The sequence below is a fragment of the Taeniopygia guttata genome, chromosome 25 (assembly GCF_048771995.1).
Source record: "Taeniopygia guttata chromosome 25, bTaeGut7.mat, whole genome shotgun sequence".
NCBI classification, from domain to species: domain Eukaryota; kingdom Metazoa; phylum Chordata; class Aves; order Passeriformes; family Estrildidae; genus Taeniopygia; species Taeniopygia guttata.
In genome coordinates this window covers 4,965,249-4,976,545 of record NC_133050.1, presented here as the reverse complement: position 1 = coordinate 4,976,545, position 11,297 = coordinate 4,965,249, and positions in this window count along the sequence as shown.

The following is an 11,297-nucleotide window of genomic DNA, read 5'->3' as shown; positions in this document are numbered from 1 at the left end:
ACTTAAAAGAGATTAATACAGGAAAAATTTAAAAGAGATTAATACAGCAAAACATAAAAGAGATTAATACAGGAAAAACTTAACTTAAAAGAGATTAATAAAGGAAAAATGTAAGACATTAATATAGCCAAATTTAAGACATTAATACAGCAAAACTTAAAAGAGATTAATACAGCACTATTAAAATGGAAAAGAGATTAATACAGCCAAATTTAAAAAATGTTAATACAGCCAAATTGAAGAGATGAATACTGCATATCTTTCCAACATAACACATATCGTATTCAGTATTCATTTTAATATTTGCCAAACGCCAATCATATATCGGGGATTTTCACACTACTCAAACATTCTTTCAAATTTCTGATGTTTTGGGAGCTCCTTTGCCTGACCCCTTCACTCTCTGGCTCAGAGACATCCTGAGGGTCAGGATTTATTATTTCATTTTTATATTTTATTTTATTTTATTTTACTTTATTTTTTAAATTTTTAAATTTTATTTATTTTATTTTGTTTTGTGTTGTTTTACTTTATTTTATTTTATTTATTCGTGTGTCTCCACCCCACTGTTTCACAGCCTCTGATGGCATTTTAGTATGTCCTCCTGAAATTAACACGGTGATCTCTAATTGTGCTCCTGAAATTAAGATGGTGTTCCCTAACTGTCCTTGTTAATTTTAACATGGCGTTCTCTAATTGTCCTCCAGAAATTAACATGGTATTCTCTAATTGTACTCACTAAATTAACATGGTATTCTCTAATAGTCCTCATTATTTTTAACATCATATTCTCTAATTGTCCTCCTTAAATTACCATGGTATTCTCTAATTGTCTTCGTTAAATTAACATGGCGTTCTCTAATTGACCTCCTTAAATTAACATGGTATTCTCTAATTGTGCTCCTTAATTGTAACATGCTATTCTCTAATTGTCCTCCTGAAATTAACATGGTGATCTCTAATTGGATTTGTTATATTTAACATGGTGATCCTTAATTGTCCTCCTGAAATTAACATTGTGTTCTCTAATTGTCTTTGTTAATTTTAACACAGAGCTCTCTAATTGTCCTTGTTAATTTTGACATGATATTCTCTAATTGTCCTCATTGATTTTAACATGATGTTCTCTAATTGTGCTCCTTAAATTAACATGCTGTTCCCTAATTGTCCTCATTAATTTAGCATGGTGTTGTCGAATTGTCCTCCTGAAATTAACATTGTGTTCTCTAATTGTCCGCATTAATTTTAACATGATGTTCTCTAATTGTCCTCCTTAAATTAACATGGTATTCTCTAATTGTCTTTGTTAAATTAACATGGTAGTCTCTAATAGTCCTTGTTATTTTTAACATGCTATTCTCTAATTGTCCTCCTGAAATTAACATGGTGATCTCTAATCGTCTTTGTTATATTTAATGTGGTGTTCTCTAATTGTCCTCCTGAATTTAACGTGGTGTTCTCTAATCGTCCTCCTGAAATTAACACAGTGCTCTCTAATTGTCCTCATTAATTTTAACATGATGTTCTCTAATTGTGCTCCTTAAATTAACATGCTGTTCCCTAATTGTCCCTATTAATTTAGCATGGTGTTCTCTAATTGTGCTCCTGAAATTAACATTGTGTTCTCTAATTGTCCGCATTAATTTTAACATGATGTTCTCTAATTGTCCTCCTTAAATTAACATGGGGGTTGGTCCCCGCAGGCTCAGGTGGCCCCAGCAGACGCAGCCTGGCGGATCAGTTCTCCACAGCGCTGCAGCAGGACAGCCAGCCCCGGCGACACGGGAAAGGCCGTGACTTCCAGAGCCGGCGGAGTTGATCTTGCACATTCTGGAGTCGGGAGGAGGGAATGGCCTGCACAGCTAAATTGATGTAATGAGTTTGAAGGGCCAGGCATGAGATGGCGGGGCTGGCGTCATTCACCATGTCCTGAAGGGCTGCGAGAGAGAGGAACAGAGCCACTGTCAGAGCCTGCGTCTGCAGAAATATGGGGACACCCTCCTGCCACGTCCATGCCAGGCAGCTCTTGCCATGGCCTGGAGGAAGCAGGAGACAAGAAGGGCGAGCTGGAAGGTGCTGGCCACGAATCTGCCACAGGCCCCCGAAAGGTCTGTGTGCTCAGCCCACGCTGCCCTTGGTGCACGCCGGGCCAGGGAAGGCAGCTGCCAGCGGCAGCCCCCGCTGAGAGCCCGCCGGCCTCACTCACCCCTGCAGAGGATCCGGAACTCTTGCTGCTGTCCTCTCAGGCAGCGCCCGGCGATCCCTTGGGAACAGAGAGCGTGAGCTGGCTGGAGAGCCACAGCTGCCGCCCACGGGCGCTGCCAGCCCTGAGGCCACACGGCCTCCTGGCCCGGCAGGGCTCAGCCCGGGCCCCTGCCGCATCCTGCCGCCCAAGGGCACGGCTGCCAGAGGGCGGTGGCAGCGCCGAGGCCAGGCGGGGCTCCAGATGGCCGCGCTGGGATGCTGCTGCCAGGGCAGCAGGCGGGGCTGGGGCCGAGCTGCGGCGGGGCGGGGAAGGAGCCGGGCTGCTGGCTCACCCATGAACCTGAGGGCCGCCTCTCGCAGGGGCTCCTGTGGGCTCTGCAGGTAGGGCAGGGCCCGGCGCAGGTGCTCGGCCGCTCGGCTCCTGTCCTCTGCCAGCTGGAGAGAGCAGCAGGCACAAAGGGAAGGGTTGGTGTGGGCCCTGCCCCTCGGCCGGGCGCTCCCTAGGCCGGGTGCCGCTCCCCCTGCCCGCACAGCCCCGAGGCCCGGCCAGCAGCCGCAGGCGCCGGGCTCCGCAGGGAGCAGAGGGCCCGGCGAGCCGCGGTGCCGCCCCGCGGCAGAGCCCGGCTGCCTCGGGGCTCCCTCAGCGCCGGGCTTGGGGCCAGAGGAGCCTGGAGCAGGGCCCGGGTGGCCCCGGGAAGGCAGCGGCGTGTGGGGCGCCGGCCGGTGCCCCTGCGTGCAGCACTGGGCAGGGGCTGCAGCTGCCAGCCCCACAGACTGGGCACCGTGGGCAGGCGGCTTCTCCAGGCTGGGGCTGGGGCTTCTGGGCTGTCCTTACCAAGCGCTCAGCAAAGCTCCACATCTGATCTGTGTTCACCAGGTGCTGAAGATCCCTTCTCTTCAGGAACCTTACTGCAGAAAGCAGCGTTTCCCGAGTGTGGTAGGTAAGGGACAGGCGAACGGAAGATTTCGGGGTGTGACGGAAAGATAGACCCATCCCCCTCTCTCTCTCTCTCTCTCTCTCTCTTCCCCACTTATCTATTAACTCCAGAAGCCTCAGAGGAATGCAGCCACACCGGCCCTAGTAAATTTCCACTACCCGACTAACCCCTGAGACCCCCAACCCCCCTCTGATGTAGCAAAGACCCCTAAAAGCTATTTAAACCCACGAGATAGGATAATAAAGGCTTTTCAAACATCTGCCATATTGGTGTCTGCGTCTGTTGATTAGCCCGAGCAGCCCGGCCGAGAGCAGGCTGCCGTGCTGTTCCCTGAACCAGGTCTCTGGTTGTCTTTTATAAAGGCAACATACTGGTGCCGAAACCCGGGAGAAAAGAAGAAAAAAGAAGAAAATAAAAAGGAAAAACCCCCCGGTGGATGGGATTCACCTGGACAGAAGCAGCGGCCAGGACGGTCGGACCGTACCCAGGCGTAAGGGGAGACGTCCCCTAGGATCCGCGGGCGTCATGGACGCAATGGCAAGGATCGTGAGTGCTATTTATTCGCAGTGGGGTATTGGGTGTAAGCTCAAGGATTTTCATCTTGCCGTAGTGAGATTGCTTGAGCTTGGGGCAATTGAGCGCCCCGTGGATGTGTTACATCCGGAAATATGGGAAAAATGCACTGCCGCGCTAGCCGAGGACACAAAATCCTCAGGCAGCGGCAGAAATCCTAAAGCGTAGGGCAAAGTAGAAAAAGCCCTACGCAAAGCGATAGAGGAGCAGGAGACATGGAGCGCGGCGCGTACGTGTTTATTAGTTACTCCCAAACTCGGTGTGGGGGCGGGAACGCAGACTGCCCCTGAGAGTGATTCGCCCGGCGGCGGGGACCCGGGGGGGCTCAGCGCTACACCCCCTCCCCCAGATCAGAGCCCACCCTCCCCCGCAGGAACCCCCCGAGACACCCCCGCCGCAGAAAACCCCCAAAAAACCCCCACCGCTCGAACCCCCCGAGAGACCGCGAATTCCTCCGTCCCGCCGCCGCCACCGGCCCGCGATCAGTTGTCGGAGACGCAACGGCACACGGAGCGCTTCTGGCAAGGGCTGGCGAAAGAAGCCCGAGACGCAGAAACCGCGGCTCGGGAGAACGTGGCCGCCATGCCGCCTCCTTATCCCCTTAAAATGGCGCCGGGAGCCGTAGAGAGGGGCGGGGCCCGGGTAGTCTCGGCGCGAAAACCCGGGAAGTGCGCGATCTCGGGGATGCGCGTGCGCGGGAGAAAGGGGTGGAGAGCGGCACGGAGCGCGGAGCCAACCAGCGGCCGCGCCAGGCGCCGCCACCATATAAGGGAGAAACCACCCCCCGCGGGAGGTGCGGCGAGCCGGGGGGGCGGGAGCGGCGCCACCCCCACGGGGAGGAGCGAGCTCGGGGCCGGACAAAACGGCGCGGAGCCCCGGAAGTGCACTGGCACTCGTCTTCCAGCTCGGAGACGAGCGACAGCTCCACCAGCTCAGAGGAGCTGACGGAGGCTGGCTATGACTCCGAGACGGACGAAACGGAGCCAGCACAGTTTGAAACAAAACCGAGTAAAGTTCTAAGCCGCGCTGAAAAACAACTGCAATACGAACCAGCCCAGTTTACTGACTGGGGGAAAATAAAGATAGCCTGTGCTGAATGGTCCCCAGCGGCCGCCATACAAGCCTTCCCGGTGAGGCTCGCCGGTCCGGAAGGAAACCAACAAAGGGTATATACCCCGATAAACCCAAAGGATATACAGTCAATTGTAAAAGCCATCGCAGAAAAAGGGATCAACTCGGCCATAGTCACCACATTAATCGATGGTCTTTTTAGCAACGATGACTTGCTTCCCTTTGATATCGAACGAATAGGGCGCATGATACTTGATGGTGCGGGAATGATTGTCTTCAGACAGGAGTGGGAGGATAATTGTAGGAAGCAGTTAGCCCAAGCGTCTGGCGCGAGGCAGCCCCTACACAGATCGAGCTTATCCAGACTGATAGGAAAGCATGATGATATGATCACGCCGCAACAACAAGCTGCGCAGATGCAGGCTGAGGAGGTCAGGGCGACCACTCGGGCTGCAAAGGAGGCTATCCGCGCAGCCTCCCGAGTCGTGGCTAAGCCGGCACCGTGGTCCACCGTGAGGCAGGCAGAGAGCGAAAGCTTCACACAGTTCGTAGATCGCCTGCAGGCAGCGATAGACTCCTCCACCCTGCCGGCAGAGGCAAAGGGCCCCGTGGTAGGCGACTGCCTGCGCCAGCAATGCAATTCTATTACCAAGGATATTTTACGCTCCCTGCCAGCCGGAGCTAGCCTGGCTGACATGATCAGACACGTAGTTAGGGAGGAACACCTGACGCCCATTCAGGCAGCCGTCCACACCCTGACCAATGCCATGGCGTGTTTCAAGTGCGGTGAGGCGGGTCACATCGCGGTGAGCTGCCCCCAGCCGGCACGGCGGCCTGCCGCAGCGCCTCCACCCCAAACACGCCCGCGGGGATCCTGCTGGGGTTGCGGGAGGAAGGGGCATCTTGCTAGGGAATGCAGGTCCCGGCTCCAGGGAAACGGAAAAGGGAGGGGGCCTGCGGGCCGCACCCAGCCTCCTCCCGCTGCGAATATGAGGCGGCCCATCCATGCCAACCCCCAATGGGGCGGGGAGCCCTCGTACCCCATTCTCCCACAGGAAGCAGCCAACTTCATACCCTTGCCAACGAGTCTCACAGCACAGCCTGCGGCGCCTTCATACCCACCGCCACCGCAAGCAGCGCCTGTGCCACAGGGTCAACAGGGGGCAGCCCAAGTCGGGACCCCTGGGTGGCCCTGGCCCTGAAAATAGGGAAGGAACCCCCGAAAGTTTGGGGGACATGCCGCCTCTATGGCAGTCGAGACCCCCACGTAATAGGGCTTCAGTTTTGGGCAGACACAGGAGCAGACTGCACAATCCTACCCCAAGCCCTATGGCCCCGGCACTGGCAGTACAAGGAGGTCCCTCCAGTGAACGGGGTGGGAGGGTTGTCCCGAGCTTGGAAAAGCACCCAATTGGTAGCTATAACGCTCCATACAAAGAAAGGACCAGAACAAACAGTAGCAATCCACCCCTACATCTTGCAAAACTCCCCACCCCTGATAGGAAGAGACATCCTTGCTATGCTAGGAGTCAGGATTACAAATTTATAATGAGGGCCACTGCTGTACACCCACTGCTGCCAATCAAACTGACTTGGAAATCACCAGACCCCGTATGGGTTGAGCAGTGGCCCCTGTCAAAGCCTCGAATGACAGCCTTGCTGGAACTGGTCGACCGCGAGCTACAAAAGGGCCACATTGAACCCTCCACCAGCCCGTGGAACACCCCTGTGTTTGTAATCCCCAAGAGATCAGGAGAAGGCTACCGCCTCATCCACGACCTGAGGGAAGTGAACAAGACAATTCAGCCCATGGGTCCAGTTCAGACACTACTGCCCGCGAACTCAGCCATCCCCAAAGGGCAGCCGTGCGCAGTGCTGGACATCAAAGACTGTTTCTTTTCAATACCCCTGCATGCCGAGGACAAAGAACGGTTCGCCTTCTCCGTCGTGTTCCTGAACGGCGAGCGACCTAACCTCCGCTTCCAATGGAAGGTGCTACCTCAAGGCCTTGTGGACAGCCCGAACATATGCCAGATTACCGTGGACAGGGCACTGATGCCAGTCCGACACTCCCACCCTGCTGCGACCATCATTCAGTACATGGACGACATCCTCGTCGCTGCACCATCAGCAAGCCAAGTGGATCACCTAGTGTCCACGATCACGGAAACCCTCCAGGCCAACGGTTTCGAGATCCCGAACACGAAGATCAAGAGAGGACCGTGCGTGACCTTCCTGGGAGTGGGGATCACAAACTCCTACGTGACCCCACCCAGGATAAAGGTCCGCCGAGACATCAAGACCCTCCACGACATGCAGCGACTCGTGGGATCTCTGCAGTGGCTCCGCAACATCGTCCTAGTTCCCCCAGAGGTCATGGACCCCCTGTATGACCTCCTGAAAGGAAAACACCCCTGGGACCCCAAGGAGCTGATGCCGCAAGCAACGAAATCCCTCGACTTCATCGAACATCAGATGTCCACTAGCCTGCTTGCCAGGTGGAACCCGAGCGTACCACTGGACTTATACGTCCACTTCACACAGAAGGGAGGAGTGGGAGCACTTGCCCAAGGACCTTCCGAAAAATCCCAGCCGATCCAATGGGTGGTCCTCGGAAGACCAACTCACGCATTCTCCCCAGGAGTTGAATGCGTTGCTAACCTCATCATGAAAGGCAGGAGACTCGCCCTGAGACACCTGGGAACCGAGCCGGCAAGGATCCACCTCCCCTTCCGCAAGCGACCAACCACGGAGTCAACTGCGATATCGGAGCACCTGGCCCTCGCTCTCACTGGCTTCGGGGGAGAAATTTCCTACGCCACCAAACCACCTTGGACCCAGCTACTGACCATTGTCGACATAGATGTGCCACCGAAAGTCATGGACCGACCGCAACCAGGGCCAACGGTCTTTACAGACGCCTCCTCCATGACTTCTACCGCAGCAGCAGTGTGGCAAACAGGAGAAACATGGCATTGCGTCAAAACATGCGACCCCACGCTGTCAGTGCAACAGCTGGAAGCAGCAGCAGTGGTCTTGGCGTGCGGACTTTTCCAGGACGAACACCTCAACATCGTGACAGACTCTATATTCGTGGCAAAGCTCTGCCTAGCCATGTCAAGACCAGGTGTGTCAACATCCACAACGGCCTCCATGCTTGAAGAGGCACTCTTCTCACGCCAGGGCACCGTGTCCGTCATCCACGTCAACAGCCATAACCCAGTCAAGGGCTTCTTCCAGACTGGAAATGACAAAGCAGATGCCGCAGCGAAGGGAGTGTGGACGCTGCAGGAAGCTCGTCAGCTGCACGAGTCACTCCACATAGGGGCCAAAGCACTGGCGAAGAGATGCGGGATCTCGACAGCAGACGCGAGACACGTAGTGGCCACCTGCCCCCACTGCCAGAAGTCACCCCTATGGACCGGTGGAGTCAACCCGAGGGGCCTCAAGGCGTCAGAAATCTGGCAGTCAGACTTCACCCTCTGCGAACTGCTGAAGCCCCGAGCATGGCTTGCAGTGACAGTGGACACCTACAGCGGAGTGATCATAGCGACACAGCACCTCAAACCCAACTCCAAGGCCACGATCCAGCACTGGCTGACAGTTATGGCATGGCTTGGTATCCCCAAGCAAATTAAAACTGACAATGCTTCCAATTTTATCTCCAAATCAGTGCGGGAATTCGCCTCGGTGTGGGGTATCACCTTAGCGCAGGGAATCCCATATAACAGCACCGGACAGGCCATTGTCGAGCGAGCAAATCAGACCCTAAAAGCCAAGTTAGAAGTATTTGCAAAGGCAGAGGGCTTTGCCAAATCCATCCCCTCAGGAGACCAGACACGCATGCTAGCAACCGCGCTAATAGCACTGAACCAATTCCCTAGGGGAGATGAAGCAAACAGTCCCATTCGAAAACACTGGGCCACCCAGACACTAGAGGAGGGCCCACAGGTCATGGTCAAAAACGAGCTGGGCGAGTGGGAACGGGGCTGGAGACTGGTGCTTACGGGACGAGGGTACGCGGCAGTTAAAAAGGAGGACAAGATCAGGTGGTGTCCACTCAGGTTGATCAAACCTGACCTTCAGAATGAAACTAATGGAAAACTGTGAGTTTTCGTTCGCAGGACACGCTCGTGGACCGTCCCCGCGATACACACACCCCTGCTCCAGAGAGAGATAACGGACCACCAAGCCACCAGACAGAACCTTAGCGTCCCACGGCGGTGAGACCCAGACTCGCACAGTGTCTCTGTGCAATCCTGCTGGTGGGGCTTGTGGCCGGGGGGCAAGCCGACCCAGGCCACTACCCTCACCAGCCGTTCAGATGGGTCATGCAACATCTTTCAAGTGACAAGGTGTTCAAAGAGGTCACCACCACAAACGCTCCATCCTTCGTATTCCACATAGCCGATCTGTTTCCAGGGCAACCGAAAATACGGCCCTCAAGCCCGCACATCATACTCATGTACATATCTTACTGGTGCCCAGCGTCCAACCCAGGGAAAAGGTACTGTGACTACCCGGGGTGGGGACATTGTGGATATTGGGGCTGCGAAACCATTGTTACAGATGCCAGACCATGGGGAGACGGGTGGCAACCGCAGGAGCCCGACAAATTCTTACAGTTCACCTGGGCACCCTTTGGCTGCGGAGACCACACTGCACAGCCCAGACTACGGGGATGTGTAAGTTATAACATGACTGTCCTACAGCCAGATCACCCTAGCTGGGCCACGGGTAGAACATGGACAGTGGTCCTCAGAGGACCGAGGAGGTGGGTGAATGTGAGAATTACCAGGCTCCAGCCGCCAGCACCTCGACCAGTGGGACCCAACAAAATTATCAAGAATGTGCTGAGAGGGAAAAACACAACCCACCCCAAAACCCTGACCTCAAAAGCCACTGACACCCCGACCAGCCTTGCAGATACCCCCCAGATAGGCCACATGGCTGAGTCAGACCCAAACCCAATCTTTCGTATGCTAGAAGCTACCTTCCTAACCCTAAACGAAACCAAACCAAACCTAACTAACTCCTGTTGGCTTTGCTATGATGTCAAACCCCCTTTTTATGAAGGCATTGCTTTAGACACCCCCTTCAGTTACTCCACAGCCAGCACCCCCACTAGTGCAGATGGGACACTCCCTGCAGAGGAATCACCCTGAGTCAAATCACAGGACAGGGCAGATGTTTTGGGAATGCAACCTTAGCAAAGCAGAAAGGCAACTTCTGCACTAAAGTTGTCAAACCCAACAGAAAAACTAACAAGTGGGTGATCCCATCTGCGTCTGGGATGTGGTTTTGCCAAAGGTCCGGAGTGAGTCCTTGTGTGTTCCTTGCCAAATTCAATGACTCTACCGATTTCTGTGTTCAAGTTCTGATTGTCCCCAGGGTCTTGTATCACTCAGACGAAGAAATATACCATCTTCTCGAAGAACCTAACAGACTCCACAAAAGGGAAATCATCACAGGTATAACCATCGCGATGCTGCTCGGCTTGGGAGCAGCTGGCACAGCCACGGGTGTCTCAGCCATCGCAACCCAGCAGCACGGACTCTCTCAGCTGCAAATGACCATCGACGAGGACCTGCAGAGGATCGAGAAGTCCATCTCCTATTTAGAGAAATCAGTCTCTTCGCTTTCAGAAGTGGTCTTACAAAATAGGCGAGGACTGGACCTTTTGTTCATGCAGCAGGGAGGACTGTGTGCAGCCTTGAAAGAGGAATGCTGCTTTTATGCAGATCATACGGGAGTCGTTAAAGACTCCATGGCAGAACTCCGAGACAGACTGGCTCAGAGAAAGAGAGACAGGGAGACCCAGCAGAGCTGATTTGAATCCTGGTTCAATCAATCACCTTGGCTCACCACTTTAATTTCCGCCCTGGTAGGTCCACTGGCGATACTGCTTTTAGCTATTACCATAGGACCATGCCTGCTGAACAAACTAGTCTTGTTTGTTCAGGCCCGTCTGGAAAGGGCAAACATTCTGTTCATAGGCCACCAACAAATGCTATAAACCAAAAACTGCAAACACGGTCAGTAGCTAAAGCCTTCAACACCTGCCTTGAAAAAATTACCCAGATTTACCAAACCACCCTTTCCTTAACAAGTTGCAAGTTTGTACCTCACCCCAGTGCCTATATCTACGACTACCTCATTTTGTATGTGATAAGGAGGGGGGAGATGTGGTAGGCAAGGGACAGGCGAAGCGGAAGATCACGGGATGTCACGGAAAGATAGACCCCTCCCCTTCTCCCTTCCCCATGTTAGCTATTAACCCCTGAAGCCCCAGAAGCATGTAGCCACACCTGCCCCGGTAAATTTCCACTCCCGACTAACCCCTGAGACCCCCCAACCCCCCTCTGACGTAGCAAAGACCCCCAAGACTATTTAAACCCACGAGATGAGATAATAAAGGCTTTTCGACCGTCTGCCACATTGGTATCCGCGTGTGTTGATTAGCCCGAGTGGCCTGGGCGAGACCAGGCTGCCGTGCTGCCACCTGAACCA